This window comes from Uranotaenia lowii, chromosome 2, assembly GCF_029784155.1.
Source record: "Uranotaenia lowii strain MFRU-FL chromosome 2, ASM2978415v1, whole genome shotgun sequence".
Lineage (NCBI taxonomy): Eukaryota > Metazoa > Arthropoda > Insecta > Diptera > Culicidae > Uranotaenia > Uranotaenia lowii.
The window spans coordinates 138,739,675-138,760,591 of record NC_073692.1 but is presented as its reverse complement, the minus strand read 5'-3'; the positions used below and the strand labels follow the sequence as shown (position 1 = coordinate 138,760,591).

The 20,917-nt window shown below is 32.2% G+C and overlaps 1 non-coding gene across 1 annotated transcript; it reads left to right on the top strand.

Annotated features, from left to right (window-relative positions):
- The first annotated feature begins 14,278 nt into the window (after nucleotides 1-14,278).
- On the top strand, nucleotides 14,279-14,386 carry LOC129750199 (U6 spliceosomal RNA). Its single transcript, XR_008738335.1, has one exon. It is a non-coding gene; the product is annotated as a U6 spliceosomal RNA (small nuclear RNA).
- The last annotated feature ends 6,531 nt before the right edge of the window (nucleotides 14,387-20,917 follow it).

Genomic DNA, 20,917 nt, shown 5'->3' with positions numbered 1-20,917 from the left:
ACCCTAAATTTGACTCCTGGAATCGGTTGGTCAAGTCAGAATACTTCCAGGCCCAAATTTTTATCTCAATTTAATGAATAACAACGTTAATATTTAAAAAAAAAAACAGTGGAAAGATCACCTTTTGCCGGACCCTTAACTCAAAATTCATCGCCTGAAATCAACTGCCCATCTCACAAAACATTTATGAGCGAATTTTCATCACAAACTGACGAAAAATAACGTCAATATCGCGAAAACAGTATTTAACATTATGAAGGATTAATCACCGTTATTTATGTTTGCTACTTCAATTTATCGGCCTTATCGGTGCCTATAAATTGAGTTAGAAATAAGCTAAATTTGGTATTTGTTAGAAGATTTTTGATATTACTTGAAATGTAATCTTAAAATTTTTGGTTTTTCGGAGGCTCGCAAACAAACACTTCTCTTGATCAAATTAAAGCATTTAAGAGCAAGAGAGTTGTTTAATGTGAAAATTCTACTTTTTTCTTTGTTTAGGTTTAGTTTAAGAGTTCTTTTATGGTCATTTGGTGATAATTTTTGGATATTGAAAAAATTGATTTTCCATGAGAAAGCCCGTATAGTAAAAGTGGCTAAAACCCTATGAAATGGTCCAATTTGAAGAAAAAAAGAACATGGGAACAGTGCGAGGACCTAGGGAATTGCATGAAGGCAAAAATTCATTTGTTTCTGTGGCCAAAAAAAAATGAAAAATGTTTATAATTTTAACCCCTAGATGTATGCAGTATTATTGTCCATCTTTTGATTATAAAAGTTTAAAAAAAACGTCGAAAAAATCAGTTCAGTCCTTACAAAACTTACTGTTATCAATGTCTATGTCTTCTGTGCTAAACGGCACTATAAATGTAATAGTTTTGAATATGTTGAGATATCTTAAAAACCAGAGTTATCAAAGATACCGCGAAACTCAAAATCTGGTTTTGTAACAAACATTTATTTATAACCATCAATGTCGTTTGAATTTACTGTAATCAATGATCATGTTTTATACTCCTCACCTCAGTAAATGTTTCAAAATTTTTAGGTATAACGGAAAAGCAACCCCTTCCATAATGTGAAAAAAAATTAATGGAAAAAGTTATCAAAGTTCCCCCAGTTTACGGTAACAAACAATATTTAACTTGTATGGACGACCCTTTTCAGAAAGGTTCATGAAAGAGTCCTAATGAGTATCCATGCCAAATTTCAGCTCTCTAGCTTTTGAGACGGCTGAACCTATAGAAGACAAACATACAGACAAACCCACAGAAATTGCTTTTTTATAAATAGAGAATAGTTTTTTTTGCATAACATTGAATGTCTATTCTGGGACAAGTTAGGTTTAAGGTTTGATTGCATGAAATTTTTTGCAAGAATCAAGGAATATTTCAAATCCAAAGATTTTTTTACTTTCAGCACATCTCTGGCGTTTTGAATGAAAAAATTCGTTTTCCCATACAAATTTCTATACAAAGCTCAAACTCGATGCGCTAATTCAGGACTGAATGAACCGCTTCCAAAATTTTTGTGGTAGTAAAAACAACCAAAAAAGTTATGGGAGATGTTTTCAAACGTTTAAACTTGAAATTTTGGTTCAAAGCATGCAGCGGTCCCATTTGTTTTCGAACAAAGTACCAATTTAGCATAAGAATTCAATTATTACAGATCCGCTAAACTGTAGCTTAAGTTTTTTGTAATTTTTATTTCAAGTTATTCTATTTTTCAACGTATTGTTCTACAAACAATAAAACTGAAAAGAATGATCTACAGTTTTATTTATTCAGTATAACAAATGTTTATTCTATATCACAGTTTACACATTCTACACGTTTCAATGAAGCTATACAATATTCATAAGAAACTCTGGGATACATTGAAAGTTTCCAACGTGCTTTTTCCACGTTATCACTGAGAATATCTATGCTGCCAAATCGAGACATAAAATATGTTGTTGTTAATTACCCGCGCTCAACAAAGGCCGACGACGACGACGATGACGAAGAATAGAATCGGCCGGTCCCATTTCGTAACACAGCCGACGCGGCGACAATGCACCATTCAATGAACCACCGACGACGACAATAGAATATGGTTTGCATAAAGAGCATATGTACGGGGTTCGTTTTTTTCTTCTGTATGTTATGAAGGTTTGAATTGCCTAGAATCTCTCTGTCTCTTGTAAACCCATCACTTTTGTGAGGATTAAGAGAAGGTGGGCAGGGGTAGGGAAAAAAATCATTACATCGCAACAACATCATCAGCATCAGCAGCCTGCAATGTACCTTTCATTAATGCTTACAAACCCATCAGAATAATTAATCCGAGACAAAGACCGTTATTCAAGACGCTATCCGCTATTCGAGGTTCGTGTTCGTTGCCTCGCTCGTAGAGACGTGTTCCTTCTCTTATATGGAGAAGAACGCAGGGAGGAACGAAAAAAAAACATAGAATAGCTGAATAGTGCTAGTCGTTCTTTTTTTTTAGCTTTTGCGGGGTCTCTTCTGGAGGAGCTTCAAAGTACCAGGGGGCCTTCGCGTATTTTTTTCTGATCCAACAACACACAAATCCCACCGTCGTCACCGTCAAAAGTTCCCACCAACACAACGAGACTTCGACGACCCCACATTCATGTTGAGCATCTAGCCGGGTGCAAAAAAAGATTCTCGACGAGGCGAAACGCCAAGAACCCCCAAGAATAGTTGAAAACTTAGAAAAAAGATTGTAGGTACATAGAACAAAAAAAAACCTCTACAACCGATTACTTCATGGTTTGAGAACCAAACTAAAAGGGCAGAAAGAAAGACAGCGGAGAAAAATTTGAAAACCACGCTCCACACGTGTCTATTCCGCGTGAAGAAAATTGCTGATGAAGATGCGGGAAAAGGGGGAGAGGAACTCTGGAAGAACACACTCCTATCCCCGACCGGGAACACCCCTCCCCCCCTTGAGGCCTCCCTAGCCAAAAATACCGCTACACGAACTGTTCCGACATCGGAGCGGCGCGGCTTCATGGAACATCATCATCAACATGGTGTAATGATGATCGTGCCACGATCCGGTGCTGTTCTATGCTCTATGATGCTCATTCGAAAGATCTGCGCTGTAGATCGTGGCGTGGCATGGCATGGCGTGAACTCTCCAGAACTTCTACAACTATGTACGATAGCGACGTACTAGGCACTAAATATGTACCGTATACTTTCTTCGTCGGTTCGTTGAAGATCCCGCAGATCGAGAGGTATCAAGGGGAAGGTTACATGAAAGTTCTGGGATGGAAACCGGCCAACCATGTAGGGAATTTATTTCCTAGTACCTAGCTAAATGTTCGCTGGTTGCATGTTGTTGCATTTTTTTCTATGCTGCTGCTCTTCCAGAAATGTTACACAAGAATGAGGAAGTTATGCTGTGCACACTGCTGACTGCTGCAAGTTGCAGCAGATGGGGAGCCGTACTCTTGTTCAACTTTTCGTTCTAGCTGGTTTTGGGGGGAAATGTGATAGTGATATGATGCAGCATAGAATTTTTTTTTTGCTCAAATGCTTTGTCGAATGTTGGCCTTACTTAAAAACATAATAGATAATTATCAGAGCTACCAGTATTTAATTCATTTTATTGAATTTTCGAACTTGAAAAACAAATTTGATGAAAAAATAATAAAAACTCTGGAAATAACTATGTAGAAAATTAACATGATGTATCTTAAGGTTGCCAGATTTTTTTCAGAACGTAAACGGGCCTAAAAAATCCGGTCAATTTTATTTAAAAACTTGGCAAAATCCAGACATTTGATTAAAAAAAATTCAACCAGCCATATTTGGACAAAACCAAAGAATATCCCTATAAAAATAAGGATCGATGGAATTTTTTTTTTCATCGAAACACATCAGCAGATTCAAATCTTATCTGATACATTCCCTTTACTTGTACCACTAAAAAGTGATTTTTATCCTTTCATGGATAAAAAAAATCTTTAAATTGTCAATAATTCCGATAATTTAAATCACATTAAAATAAGAAAAAAATACCGATGTAATATTATATTGAATATCATTTTTTTTAAGGAAAAAGTGTCACTTTATTGAAAAAAGTAAATAATTTTTATGGTAAATTTCAAATAACGATTGTCAGAAACAGTAGTAATTTAAATGTTATGTGTAAGTGCAATTCAAAATAAGGAAAAAATTAGAAAAAAGACACTGAAAATAAAAGTTATAACAACTTGAAAAATAAAAATATCACATTTCGAATATTCGTGGAAGTAAAGATTTACGATATTTTTGAAGTTAATGAAGACTTGATACTTTATTGAAAGAGACTTGATCCTCAACTAAAAAAAGCATGATCCTTCATTCCGGGACACTAGTTTCTTGGAAGAAAATCAAACAAAATTTTGAAAAAGATTCTCAATTGACTATTCTGTGCATGTTTTTTTTCATATTTACAAGTAATAAATGTCAGAAGAAGAAAATTCCAAAACAATGTCTCAACCCTAGAGTTATTGCATACTTTCAGCCGCTATTTTTTGAATTTTAGAGAAAATCAACTTTCTAAGCCCTTTTTGCCAGATAAATATTGTATAAATATCAGTTAGTCGATGAATAACCGTCATCTTGTAATCAACAATGATCACCATAGATCGTTTGAAGAAAAAAAAATACCTTTTTGAACTCTAGGGATCAATTGAACTCATAATGAACATTTTAGAAAACTTTATCTGAAAAATGTTGAGAGTTCACCATTGTTTGGGGCCAGTATGGGGCCATTGCACTCTAACGATTTATGTGTTGGAATATATATATTTTTGTTTGAATTTTTTTCATGTCACAAACATTTTAAAGTGATAAAAAAGATCTCAAGCCGCATTTTGTAAAGTATTGCAAACAAAGTTCAATAACTCAAAAAATTATTTTGTTAAAATTTTATGTGCTTACAGCAAAGTTGTTTTGCTCCATTTAGAATATTTTTCTAAAACATATGATCCTTGTAGCTCATTCCAGTTGAGAGATATAGCTAAGGAATCAAGTATCCCCAGGACTCAAGTATCCTCATTCTCCCCAACGCAAAATTTTAAGTTTGTAAATAATGGTTCAGAATGGTTTGAAATTTCGTAACGTGAATTTAGTCAACAACGCTTCTTTGATTTAACTGATTAAATTCACGTGAAAATTTTAAAGAAACATAATTGTGTATTTTATTGTTGAATCAGAAAGCTTCGTATATCAAGGGTTATTAGATTGTCCAGTTTTAATTTTGCCCGAATATTAAACAGAAAATTTGGGACAAGACCGGACCGGATTTCCTTGGAAGAAGCTCGGATTTTGTCCGGATTTATTCGCTATATTTGTCAAACAAAACAAAAAAAAACTGTCTTGTAGAAAGTTTTTTTAATGCGTCTCAAACGAAATTTTTTAGCAAGATTTATAAAAATAATCATCAAGGTTTTTTGAAGGAATGCATGTGTGTTCATGAAAAAACTCAAGTTTTTATTCTTGATTCTGATTTTTGGATTTTGACAAAAATTTGTCCGGATATTTTCCGGATTCTAAGACGTGAATTTCGATATCAAATGTCCGAACTATGCCAAGTTTTTTTTTAATAAATTGCCAGGATTTGTTCGGTTCGGATACGTGCTGAAAAAATCTGGCAACCTTTTGTTAATCAAAAAGTGAATAATTTATTCGTTTACATCTTATTCTAAGTAATTGATATTCTATTTTCTTAGGAAGAACACAAAATTGAAGTTATATGCACAGTCAAAAATGATCAACTCTAGCGTGAATTCACGTTTTTGTGTGACGATCGATCACAATGTTTGTGCTGTGATCGATCGTCACAAAAATTTAAATTTTTCATTGACAAAATCATACTCAATTCAAAGGAAATTTAATTTGCAACTGTTTGCTTCTATTTTTTCTTATTCTACATTAAATTGGTTGACCTCTAGAATGCTAAAAGTAAAGAAAAGTTTTGAAAAGTGAATTCACGTCATGATGGAATGTGTCATTTGACACTTCCCAAAAACCGTTAATGATTGTTTAGTAAATTTGCTAGAAATTATTTTGTAGGCCAAAATGAAAAAATATAATGCCTCAATCTGATTTATTTTTGTTTGATTTTGCTAATGTTTCGAATAAATCCGGGCAAAACCCAGACATCCGGGCGGGACCGGTATTTATCAAATAATTTTGAAAAAATATCCGAGCATCCAAGTAAAACCGGACTTGCCAGATTAGCTTAATGTATCTCCTTGCATTCGTTGCACAGGTCTGATTAACATTTAACGTTATTGAATCTTCAGATAACATTAGAGTCAGAATGACTTACACCAAAATTGGCCTCATGTTAAGATAACAAAAATCAGATTTGCTTGATTTCAGTCATATACAATCAGTTCTCTAATTTGATTGATTATTTTGAAAGATTAAATAATTGACTTTCTCTGATACAATACCCAGTTTAAGAAAAAATCTTTACTAAATTTGTTTGGGAAATGGACCGTATTTTTGGATCGGTGCATCGAAGAACGACACAACACTTCAACTTGGGTTTTCTCTATATTTTCATCTCTTAGATTAACAAAAAAGTTTACATTTGCTTGGAAGGTTAACATGACGATTTACAGACGATATAAACGTGCGCGATTCTTAAATGGAATTCACTTGCCTCACATTTCGAAGCTATTTTTTTGAAGCTAATTGAATGTTCTGGAATATTCTCGTTAAGCTAGCTAAGAAAGGTTCTAGAACCTTCCGAGAGAACAAATTGAATCAAATGGAAAGGACTCCAGAACATTCGATAGAACGTGGTTTAAAAATGATAGAAATTTCGAGAACTTTCTTTTTGGAAGTTTTCTACAAGATTCTTCAAGCTCATGGTAATTGGCTTGAACAAATTTGTTAAAATTCTTTTAAAAGAGACTGTAAAATTAAGTATGAAACTTGGTTTTCGGTTCCCATGAATGTACAATATACGGTTCAAAAGGTCTTGACGTGTCTGAAAAGAAGTCATATGAAACTTAAAACATTTACGGTGTCAATTTTTTTTTATAATTTTAGAAGATGAAGATATCAGTTTTTAAGGCTTTTAAACAGCATAAATAAAAAATTATCATTTGTTTTACACTTTTCGCTTTGAAAATCTTCATTTCTTTCCTACGGTGTTTTCTTAACCCTATTTTGATTTTTTCATGTCTCATCAAGACCTTAAAACCGTATTTTGCTTTCTCGTGTATATACATCTTAAAACCAAATTCCCGATTTAGATGAAGTTTGTTTTCATACACAAAAAAAAAAATCGATTTTTTTGTGCTGGCTTTTAAGAAAAGTACCATGTAACAATCTTACCTGTAGTTTCTGTGTATCCGGAAGCATATAGTAAAAAGAAATAACGTTGGAACATACCACAACATATCTACTAACTAGTCGCACTTGTGTCTTCCAAACCAATGTGAAAATCGTTCAAATAGTTTAAGAAATTGATCAAATTTTGTAATTTTTTAATAATTTAATCCTTTTTGCAATTTCAAATTTTTTCCTCAAAGTCGGTTTTTGAAAACCTAATACAACCTCTAAGGTGTTATTTCAGCAATTTAAAAAAAAATTGAAGAATGTGTGGTTAAAATCACATATTCTACGAACTCATATATATATATGGTATCCCATTATGTCTAAGTACGATTTTAAAATAACCCTGCGCATTCCGAATGACGTTAAAAAAGCTAATTTCTGCTTAGTGTTTTTGATCATTGTTGAAATAAAAATAATAAAAAAATTGTGTATCGTGAGATCCCCTTTTCATGTTTTTCTTGAAAATGAGAAGCATTTCCCAAAAAAGTGCAAAAATATCTTGCTCAGATGGTGTACTACCCCCAACATTTCGCTGAGTCAGTTGGCAAAAATTGAAGAAGTAAGCATTGAAGCGAGCTGACATTCGATTCGGGAGTAGGGAGAGGAAGGCAGCTTCGTGGGCAAAAAATCTGGGTGGAAACCGGGCCCGGTGAACAAAACTTTGGACCGGAAACTCATGTGTGCTTAAGCCTGTATAAAAACAGCGTCAGTTCAGGATGTGGCCATTAACGTTGATCCCCTATCAGCACTATTCATCATTCCAAGGAAAGATTGGGTCCGAAGATATATGAAAAGCAGAAGAAGTCCGATCCAAGTCAAAAACAAACTGTTTACGTCAAACCAAGAGGTCGACAATCATAAGATAATCTTCTGTGTGGAAAATCGATGTGCGTTATCATCGCCGACGAAACCTATTTCAAGTTTTGTGACATCACACCCTTCGGGATGGCCAAAATAATGACGAAACGTAAACATTAAATTTTGCCAAAAAAATCGGAGTATCTCTGAGTATGAACAACCAAAATAATTTTTTATCGAATGAATGCTCAAGGAAAAAGTGTAGAATCTGATTTGGTCAAAAAGAAATTCAACCACCAGAACAAACACAAATATGATCTGATTAAAGATTGGACTGATGAATGTTCGCATTCTTTCCAATGAATTCACTATCCCAATTGATCACACTAATAAGTTAGTTATCGGGTCGGTGACTACCCGATAAAAACTGCTTTTTTAAGTGTTGCTTATTCAAGCCTACAAAATTCACTTTTTTGATATGTTAATCAAGGATTTTTTTTATTATCTGATATGCAGTGTAGACATCAAAATATTTTTAAACCCTCTTAAGTTTAGGAGATTAGAGAGTGAATTATTGGAAAAAGAAAACTATTGAATATTTTGTAAAAGATTGGATAAAAAATCATCAACTATCAATTTTTTTAATGACCCGTATTAATTTTAATTTTTTATAAATAAATTCGAATGTTTCGTATTTTTTTCTTTAAAATTTTCACTCCAATAAAAATCAAATTTTGCGTAAACCTCGAAATAATTTCGATCCAAATGGAATCTTATTCATTTTTCAAAGCATTAGTCAACAGAATTTGCAGTTTTCAACAGAGTTGTTGATAAAATTGAATCAAAACAATATCAGAATCATCAAACAGTGATGCCTTACAAGTTTTTATGCCTTTTAAAATAATAAAAATCGGATTTAACTTTTTAAACATTGTTTCTTTGCGTTTTTAACTAGTGGTTTTTCCAATCAAAAGTCTCAAGTGATTCATTTTACTTACTATAGAATTCGTAATTTTTAATCAATTACATGTCTTAGAACAAAAAAGGCTTAAACATAAAAAAGTTCTCTGTGAAATAATCGAGTTTATTTAACATTTTTTCGTGATTTTATAAGTTCTTGAAAAAAGGGAAACGATTTTTTCACCCGGATTAAGCGTCATTGCATTTGGCATTGGTTTTTTCTTCAGAATTGGGAAAGGAAAAAATAAATAGTGTTAATCAGCATTTCCAAACTGCCTTCATCTTTTCCTGACTTCAATCCAGGATTAAGTTGAACACTCCTATATCTTTTTTCTGTCGTTTGAAACAGTACGAAGATAAAAATTTTAAAATATAATATTGTCACTAAACAAGGAAATAAAAATATGAAAAATTACTCAACACAATAATTTATTCTAGAGAATGATAACATTTTTAAACTTCTCCTCTATCGTATAATCCAATAACTGAGATTAGGTTTGAACTTTTCTCCAAATTGTAAAAAGAAAAGCAATTCCAATATACAAAAAGCTTAACATTAATAAACCATGGTTCCGATAAGCTCCAAGTGCCGGGTACACAATTGAAGATATCAAATTCAAACCAGTTCCCATTAAGTGATTGCATCAACAACAACAACCGGCAGGTATTATCTAACCCCCTGGCGGCATGCAGCAGCAGCTCCTTTCCGTCCAATTGAGTGCATCGATGCATGGCACAGAGCTGGCCGACGAGTGAGAGATTACCGAATGACGTTGGATGGTGAATAAACGCTCTTTTCTCTCGAATGCGATGCAATTTTCCAAACCCCGCCGAAGCGAAGATCATCTCGTTGTTGTTCGAAATGCATCCTCTTTGCCCTCTCTTTGCGACTGGTGCATTTCAACCATTGAAGAAGGGAAGGAAATTGAAGGAGAAGAAGGTACGCGACAACGGGTTTGGCGCATATACCCACTGACACAGAGCAAGTGTGTGCAAAAATATACTTGGCACCGGACGACAGACCAAGGGAATACCTATTTTTAAAAAAAACTAAAACTAAACAGAGCTTCGTGGTTCGGTCGTCGTCGGTGGCGGAAAAGCGAACCGAGAAAAGTCGTTGTCCTTTTCTTTAGTTGCGTGAGAGCTCCCCGACTTCTACTATTGATGGAAGGCATCAGTAGTAGTAGTAAAAGAAGAACAGGGTAAGAAACGCTAGAAGACATTGGAAGGCAACGAATAAACGGAGGAGGAAGAGACACATAAACACGCAAAGTTACCACCCAACCCATTCATCTACGCGTCCACCCACTCAGCCACCCACTCTTGGGGTGGGTAGAAAAAGTCAGAAGAACTATGGGAAGAGGACAAGTGGAAGGAATTACCCGTCTTTACTATAACAGTGCTGTAGGCAGTTAGGGTACGATTTTATTATTGCATTCGAGCGCCGCCGTTCAACTTATTATATCATAGACGTACGGAAGGAGAAGACCGTGTTTAGTTGGGTGAAAGCAGCGTTGCCAGATATTTGGACCATATAAACTCTGCTAAAAATGAATTTTTCCTCCCAAATGTTTGTTCGATACCTTTTGGGTCACCGAGCATCGGTGTGAAATTTTAGATGATTTGGTTGATTCCTGAGTTATCGCAACGCGTTTCAATTTTGTATGGAAATTTGTGTGGAAGATGAAATATTTGCATATTAAATCATCCAGAAAATTCAAATAAACTTGAATGAAGTTTGTCTTTGACTTTTGGTTTTGCCTATTCTTAAGCTTCCCTTTTTGCTGACATTACAAACAGCTAAGTATTCCATGAAAAAAGTTATAACCATTTCAAAATAGAAAAAAATCTGAATCCTTTGAAAAGTAATTAAAAATGGCAGACTTTGCTAGTTAGAGCTTTCAATAATTTCATGTGTTTTTGCAAAGGTTATATACATCAATATACTTCCTAGCTTTGCAAAGCAGTTTTTCGAGATTTTTTATTCTCATCGTACGGTTACACAGATTTAAAAACAGCAGTCAAAAACGCTTAAATTAAAATTAATCAATTTTGAATTTTTTTTGTATAACATCGAGAATCTTTTCCAGAGTACTAGTTAGGTTTGTGCTTTGTTCACATGAATTGTACTGCAAGAATCAAGGAATATTTTTCATACTTTCGAATTTTCATTACATCTCTGGCGATTTATGAATGAAAAATTTTGTTTTCCCATACAAATATCCATACAAATTCAAAACTCCGTGCGCTAATCCAGGACTGGATGGAACGCTTCCAAAATTTTTATTGCTATTTATGGCACCAAAACAATAAAAAAAAAAGTTATTAAAAATTTAAGAACTGGAAATTTCCATACAAATCTTGCAGCGGTCTAATGGCACATGGATATGTATCTTAAAAAAGGAATATTTCAATTCAGATCTCCAGCTGAAATGACTGACCAAAGTACCTTTTCAGAACTACACAGATTAGATAAGATTTTATCAGATTGAAATCTTAAAAACTATTTCTTTCTATTTCGAGAAAAAAAAACAATTTAAAGTTTTTTATAGTCAAAAAAAAAAAACTCATTGTAACAATTTTCGCAGGCTCGTGTCCATTAAAAAGATTCGAAACTTCTTCCGATATGATTAACGAGTGGCCGACAGTAGTCATTTGATGGTTCTAGTGATGATTAGTCCAATGACAACTTTGGATTTGAAATTAGTGTTTTTATTTTTTTGGTAATTTTGTCATTTATGTGTCCAAATGTTGCCAATTTCATATTCGCTCTGCAACAATGTTTGTATTTTTATTTTAAATGCATTGCTTGTAATGCTGATTTGAAATCACTGTGGAAATAACATCACAATTCTGGTTTAAAATTTGTCGATTGCAGGGAAATTTTTTTATCCACTATAGTTAATGTTTTCTGGTAAAGCTGATAAATTAAATTATTTTTTATTATATTTTGAAAAAAAAACCTATCGGGGTTTAAAACCATATTTTATTTTCAAAGTTAACAAAAATTTATAAAACCACTCATCATAACAATGTAACAAAAAAAATGGTAATATTAAAAATGGTTTTCGACGTGTAACAACTCTTATTTGTGCAGGAACATTTTCAAAATACACTAAACTAAAGTCACTCAAAGGTCATTATTTCCGCTTACAAAAACATCTCGACTCAATTGAATACTTCAAGCGTAGATCTTATTCTAAAATGTTACATTCCTGATTCCAAAATTAAAATTTTATTTTCCATTTTTCATTATCGCATTTCATTTTACAATTCAATTCAGAACTTGGTACATGATTTGTGTATCAAAATGGTGAAACCTTTGCAAATGTTAAGCTATGAATAAGTACTTTTCTGGTCCAGTAGTCGAATTCAAGATTACAAAATTAAAATCAAAAGGTACATATATTCTGATTATTTTTTTTCGTGTAAATCAAAACTTTAAAAGTATCAAAAATTTTCTCAAAATAAAAAAGGAAAAAAAGGTTTGTTTTTTTTTTTTTGGGATTTTAACGCCTAGGCAAAAAAAGATCATCGTTAAGTAGACTGACATTGTTCTTAAATTTAGTTTTATGGTTCCAGATACAAGATAGATAAACAAAACGAGTTAATACTCAAAAAAATGCTACACTAGTATAAATGATAAAAATTGAAAATAAAGTTTCCGAATATTTGATCTTTTCAAACAAATTTAATTTTTGAATTGAAAATGCACAATGGAGAAACTTTCTTTGATCTAAGAAAAACCAAAATCCACATAATTCGAAAATTAACAAAAAAATTTGTATAAAAACTGAAAAAATCAGTTTTCAAGACCTCATAACTTTTTTTAACAGTTCGTTATGAAAACTTTCATAATAGCTTGAAAATGATGTTCAGCTGCAAAAGCTCATGAATTTTGATTGGTTGGCTTGAAAGTGAGAATTCAGTTAAATAAACAACTGATGATCTAATATGAATTTTTAACTTCAATATTTAGAAACTATAAGCACTTACAAACAAAAAATTGAAGTTTGGACCTTTTTTTCATTCGGAACAATTCACAGATTACCTGGTAGAACAAATAAACTTTATTTTGAAATACTGAGAAACTAAAATAAATTACCTTTACAATCAATCGAATTTTATCAAAATCGGTCAATCGGTTTCCCGTTTCTACAATGAGTTTTTTTTATGGATTCCATGACTATTAAGCACTGAACTTTGAATGTATTTCACGCTCTTTTCGTTTTTTTTATTATAAATGGCCATTTTTTTCAAGATTAGAAGATTTTTGAAAACATTTTGTAGATACAGACCCCATTCGATTTTGGCAACACGCCCAAACATTTTGGGCAGCCAGAATCGAATGTTCCTAGAATCCAACAATTTTTATCAAATTTTTTTTCATTCATTTTTTTAAAACAATTACCCTGTTTTTATAATTATTAATTTGTAAGATAAATTTTGATCATTTTAAATTATTTCTTACCATGTTTTTGATGCATTTGGCACTTTTCTTGATTTGTTTACTAAAGTTTTTTTTGCATTTTTGCTATTTTTGCTATATTTTTTTTTTCATTTATTATACTTTTTTAATTTTATGTTTGTATTTTTTTCATTATTTCATGAAATTTTCATCTGTTTTGTCATTATTGAGTAATTTCTATTTTATTCATGTTGTTGTTGTTATATTCCCTCAACATTTAAGATGGAAAAAACGTGTTAATAGTGTCAGTTCAAATTATATTGGTCGTGTTATAGAGAAAACTAAATATAAAATCAGATGGTGCCAAAATCCATTGTTGCCAAAAACGAACGAGTTCTGTAATTCAAATTTGAAAAAAAAACTTGAAATATCTACCTGATGTTTTCATTATTGATAAACACTTATACAAAACACGTTTCTTCATTTAGGAAATTCGAATTTTGTTCAATTTTTATAAGTTTTTCTTTGTGTTTTAAAATTATAGTACAACTTAAAACTAACATTAAAATTTTAGAGACCGGTGTTTGAATATTTTCCAAACAATTTAAACAGTTATTATTGATAAAGGGGGAAACTATTTTCCAAACCAAGGTGGTAATCAAATAACTAAATTTCATGTTTTTTGTCAAACATTGAAGACAATTTGGAATATACAAGTTTTTCATAAAATCTTATTACGAATTTGTCCTAGCTTCGGCTGGACATACAAATATATACATATATATTAAAACTGGAGCGATACAGAAAAGATGAGCATGGCCCTTGCGCAAGGATGACACGCAAAATCTCTAAAAATACTCTTAAAATTTTTTTGTAGAGAAATGAATCCAACTTAGATGAAATTTCAGGGACTAGATAAGAGAAAATCGATGTTGAAAAACATGCGAAAAAAAAGTTCGCCTTGTCTCCCGGTCCCCGGTCTTGCGCCTCTCCGGGGCCCATGTATTAACATTCTACTGCAGGTGACCAACCGGGCGTATGAATATTATACTGGTTGAGTGTTATGTGAATTTTTTTCACATGTTTTTCAACATCGATTTTCTCTTATCTAGTCCCTGAAATTTCATCTAAGTTGGATTCATTTCTCTACAAAAAAAAAAGTTTCGCTGACTGAATGTTTGAGTCAAGACCCATCTCTGGGTCGCAATTTAAAAATATACTCTAAAAATTTCCAAATGAAAAGGCTAACAACAACAAACAAACTTCAACTCTGATATCATAGATTTAAAGTTAGTTATTCTTGAAAAAAGATTCGAGGACCAAGAAAACAGAAAGTGTGGCTTGTGGATCAATTTTTTCCCGCCCATTTTTCACACCATTTTCATCTATAATTCAAGTTTCAAAAAACGATCAAACGTAAATTATATTCACAAGAAATAAAGAACAGTTCATAATATTTTCAACAGTTCTGGACATTGAATTTTTAAGAATCTTGTTTGAAAAACTCGTTTAGCAATAAAATGAAACTAACAAATAAGGTCTACAATCTACAATGATCTACAATTTTAAATTTTATAGCCCAAATATTTTTATTTGCTCATGAGTTGTAATTGAAATTGAGTTTCTTATTTCAATATTCCGAGGAAGAACTGCAGTTGCTTGGACTGACTCGGATTTTATCATAGAAAAAGGCATTGGAATCAACTTTAGAACTTTAATGAAAATCGATGCTAAAATTACGAATAAATGGTTCCAAACTCTCATTTTGTTTCCCGATCTTCTTGCGAGAGTAGCTTCTGGAAAACGTTTTTCTACTTAATATACCGTAGGATCTGCATGGAATATCAGAGTATTTGTTGCGCCCATAATTTTCATGGTAATTTTATCTACTTTAAGAAATACTTCGTCAAATCTGTAACTTCTAACCAATCTCACAGATATCACGTGATTCTAGAATAGTGGAACAAACATGTAATATTTCGTTTCGGTACAGTTCATTGTGTGACTGTCAGCTTTTCAGCATGCAAACTGTTGCCATATTGCCCGGTTTTATCCGGGTATTCCCGGATATTTAACACAAAATTTGGAAACAGTCCGGCCCGGCCCAGTGGCCCGTATTTTATAGTAAAAGCTCGGATTTTGCCGGATTTAATCACTTTATTTAGCAAATCCAGTCAATACTAACAAACTTTGATGTAATTTGTTTTGTTCATGCCTCTAAAACGAAATTTTTTTAGCAAGGTTTATAAAAATGATCATCAAAGGCTTTTTTAAGCCTGTAATAGGATTTCAAATCTGTCGATGAGTTTTCATGGATTTTTTTTTTTAAATTTTTTTTTTTGATATTTGTTGTGTAAATTCTGGATTTTGTTAAAATTTACCCGAATAGTGATGTCCTTTTTAGAAGAGACATCTAAAGATTATGACTTATTGTTTTTATATTGATGAATAGAAGGTTAAATGAAATGAATGATGGTGAAATTGAGCGGGTAAAACTTATTTAGAAGCACTATCATCACATATCAAATTTTTGTTCCTCACGGGCCTACTACTATGAAGTTAGTAGGCCAAGCGTGGTCCGCCCCACAAGGGAAAACTTGCTGTGCGGACGAACTGCCCGGATTGTTGATCGAAGATTTTGGAATTAAATGCACGGATTTTGCCCGGTTCTTACACAAAAATGCCCGAATTTGTCCGGTCCGGTTATGTGCTAAAACAATTTTGGCAACCTTAAGCTACTATGCCAACTATTAAGAGTCCGTGTAGAACAAAAAATTGGTATGTGAAAAATATGCCACAAAAATAATTCTAATTGTTCATTTCAACTATCTTAAATTCTTTTCTTATTTCTATTCATTCAAAGAATGTCATAATATTGAAAGGTTCTTATTAAAAAGGACATAGCTTCTCACCAAAACCCTAGTTATCATTTACTTTGATAAATTATTTATGATTACAATTTCGTTTTTCCTGAAACTTGATCTTTAAAAAAATATTATCACCGTATATTTACGCTTGAACAACTCGTTCAATTCTTATTGCAAAGTTTCATCTTTTGATGTATTTTATTAATTAAATTTAGTATGGTCTTCTTAAAAGTGTGCATTATTTAAGAGATTGGATTTTTTTTTTTGATTGATTGGATTGATAAATTTATGGAAAAATCTAAGCATTTAAAATTCGTTTTGAATGCTTATGATATATGATTTTTGACAAATTTTGTAGAGTTTTCCAATTTTATGTTGAAGAACTTGAAATTTCCATTGAGGGTTTTAGAGTTTGAGAAATTTTGGAATTGTTTTTGTTTTGGTTTAACGTTCAGTGTGGTTATGATTCGAAAAGAAATGAATAGTACCTATGTATAAGGTCTGATTGATTTTAAATTTCATTTATGGCATCCCACATTGGCAACCCTGCCAGCGTCAGTTTGTGTGTCTCTAAGGCAAATATTTGCTCGTCTTCTGGCGTGTTGGGGCAAATTGCTGTCAGGGGAGTAGCTAGCAAGAAGGTATACTGTTCCTCAACACGCTACTCGCCTTCACTACTACTGAACGAGAAGCACACATACAGCTGGAATCGATCCAGCAACGAGTGCACCTCTAAGCGGGTTCCGTATCGAAAGAAGAAAGACAGCAAAAAATGAAATAATCCAACTCTTTTCAAAGTGCAGCAGCACCACCATACAAACCTACTGGCCAACAACCAGTGCTGCTGGGAGCCAATTGTGAATGCACATTGCACATGCATTCTTCAATACACATCAAGCTCCGGGCTTGGATTGAGCGCAGCAAAATAATGAAAAAAAAAAGAATTCCCCAACCAGCATCGATAATACAACAACTCCGTGAATAATGGGGAGGCGAGGAGAAAACTAAGCGCCTGGACAGGAGAGAAGAAGATGGTGCTGCCCAAGGGGGAAAATGGACGGAAGTTTGGAGACCGGCTGTTCAGTGTGCAGTATGCATGCATGCAGTTTCATTTTATGTGTCAGTGGTGTGTTTTGATTTGACTCTTTTTCATTTATTTTATGCCACCGCTCACTGCTGCGCTTCTCCCCTTTTTTTCGCCGTTCACCCCCTTTTTGGTGCTGGCTTTAGTTAGAGCAAGCGGCTGGCTAAAAATTCAATGCTGAATTGCATGGACCAGGTATTTTCGACTGTTTTCTGGGATGATGGCATTCTTCCAGCTGATTTTTATGCTTTCATGTTTTTGATGCTGCAAAATGCCGATAGATATGCTCAAATAGATGGAAATTAGTATGGCTAGATAATGATATCGATCAATGTCTGGGAGAATATTCATTATTTTTAAGCTATCCATATATTTCTACAAACTTCAAGACTGTAATATATTCATATTTATTTGTTGAGACCGTTTAACCAAATTTATTTCTAACCCTTCGTTTCCTAAATTAACAGTTCTGCAACAATTAATAAAAACTGTTCAAAATTTGACATTTTGATAATTTTCACAATTTTTCACAATTTTTGACAATTTTGAAAATTTTGAAAATATTAACAATTTTGACAATTTTGACAATTTTGACAATTTTGACAATTTTGACAATTTTGACAATTTTGACAATTTTGACAATTTTGACAATTTTGACAATTTTGACAATTTTGACAATTTTGACAATTTTGATAATTTTGACAATTTTGACAATTTTGACAATTTTGACAATTTTGACAATTTTGACAATTTTGACAATTTTGACAATTTTGACAATTTTGACAATTTTAACAATTTTGACAATTTTGACAATTTTGACAATTTTGACAATTTTGACAATTTTGACAATTTTGACAATTTTGACAATTTTGACAATTTTGACAATTTTGACAATTTTGACAATTTTGACAATTTTGACAATTTTGACAATTTTGACAATTTTGACAATTTTGACAATTTTGACAATTTTGACAATTTTGACAATTTTGACAATTTTGACAATTTTGACAATTTTGACAATTTTGACAATTTTGACAATTTTGACAATTTTGACAATTTTGACAATTTTGACAATTTTGACAATTTTGACAATTTTGACAATTTTGACAATTTTGACAATTTTGACAATTTTGACAATTTTGACAATTTTGACAATTTTGACAATTTTGACAATTTTGACAATTTTGACAATTTTGACAATTTTGACAATTTTGACAATTTTGACAATTTTGACAATTTTGACAATTTTGACAATTTTGACAATTTTGACAATTTTGACAATTTTGACAATTTTGACAATTTTGACAATTTTGACAATTTTGACAATTTTGACAATTTTGACAATTTTGACAATTTTGACAATTTTGATAATTTTGACAATTTTGACAATTTGGTTTCAAAACTTTTGAATTTTGATAAGCAAATTTAAGAAAATGAGAACAAAACACTACCAATACTTCAAAACAAGACACGTTACAAATTATTTTTATCGAGAGATCTTAAAGAATGAAGGCAATAAAAACTTGATAAATTATCATGCCATCAAGTTGAAACGGATTTATTCAAAAAAAAATTTACATGCCTTTTTAACACGGCGTGGACCAAATTTGGTCTTAGGGATGAATGACAGCTTGCTGTTGAATTCCCGAAAGAAAAAAGTTGTGAACTAAACACGAGTTGTGAACTAAACACGACATATCTCATCTCAGAGACACTAAATTTGTAGAAATTCGTCCTATTGTTTCTGAGCTAAACAAAATCATAATTCAAGTGTCTCAAATCTAATATTTCTTTGCGGTCCTCAACGAATTCAATTTCATAATCGTGAAGTATTAGAAAGTGAACTTCAATCTTTAGTTTTAAATGCGTAATTTTTTTTTTCAAATCATGGTTTTTCTTACTTAATATTTTTCATAAAAGGTATGGTAAATATTAGTAAATCTCACAGCTAATTCAATAAGTAAATGTTATCTAAAAATGGGAATCCTAAGATTTGTATCAAGATACGAAATTCAAAGTTTTAAATCTTATTGGATTAAAGAACTTCAACCTCTCGAGTCATGTTTTCATTGCCTCTACGCTTATAAACTTTTTTTTTCTATTGAACTAACCCTTTGTCAGTTTTATTCATAGCTTTGCATAGATTTGAAATTTATAAATTCATAAGGATTACTTTCAAACTATTGTGATTTTTTAAATTTAACTGTGGGAGTAACAACGGGAAAAAATGTCGGCTTTTTCAGTCAATTCAAAGATCCAAAACACCTTCTCTCCTTATTCCGGCGCTTCCTTCTTTATTTCAACTTTTACACAGGAATGTACATACAGCAAACATTGTAATCTCTCAATGAACTTATTGACAACATAAAACAGTAGCTGAGAAAATTTATAGAAAATTGTGTTTGTTTATCTGGAGGATCAATTACCATTAAATTCGCAAAAACTAATTGGACACTTTTTACCATAAAATGATAGAAGATATTAAAAGAAAAAACTTAGACGAAGAGCTTATTTGAATAATTAAAATGATTGTTTTTTTTTCAATATCATGCAGTAAAAGTTAGTTTTGCAGTTTCAAGAAAAAAAAAGTCAATGAAATTGTAAGTTTTCTAATGAGAAAAAAACGAAAAATTTTCATCACAATCCAACTCCAAATTTGTTTTTTCTGCTTATCTCGAAACTTTGAAACTTCACTTTGTTTGTTCATTGAAAAAAATATCTCTTCTTTGATGTACTTTCGTCAATTTCCTCAGGGAAACAAACCGAACCTTGTGCTTTAAAAACATAATAACATTAACATTCATTAAGACGTGACCATAAACTTTTTGTCCTGAAAACAATGGGTTTCAAATGTGGCCTAGCAAATATTTGTTATCAAAATTCCGTTTTTTTTTTTCAATTTATTGTCAATTGCATGCTTAAATTGAGAGAGATATACTTTAGAGTGCCAATTTTAAGTTTTTTTGACCCTCATAAAACACCAAAGGAAATCGGGAACTTCTAACTTTGATGGTGTTATAGTGTCTGGTGTTATTTCGAAAAAAAATTGTTTTTCTCAAAATTTTGAGTTCCTAGGATTTTCTGAAAAACGGCCGGACAAAAAGGATAACATCAGATCTCATTTGGAATCAAAACTAAAATTCAGATTTCCGGATTTCCTTTGGGTGGAATAAACGGACACTTTCAATATTTCAAAAATTACAATGTTTGACACAAATCTAATGATGGAAATATTTTTGCCTAAGTGTATCAACACTTGCGAGATCCTTTGTTGATCTACAAAAGGCAAGATCTCATTAAAATCAACAAAACAGAAAAAAAAACTTTTAAGGATGCTAATCAGAAAAAAAGCTCGCCCATAGCTCGTCAGATTTTCGGGAATTACAACCGTTTCAACAGGAAGAACGGTGTTAGGCTTCTCTTTTACCATCTGGAGGATAATCAGCGAATT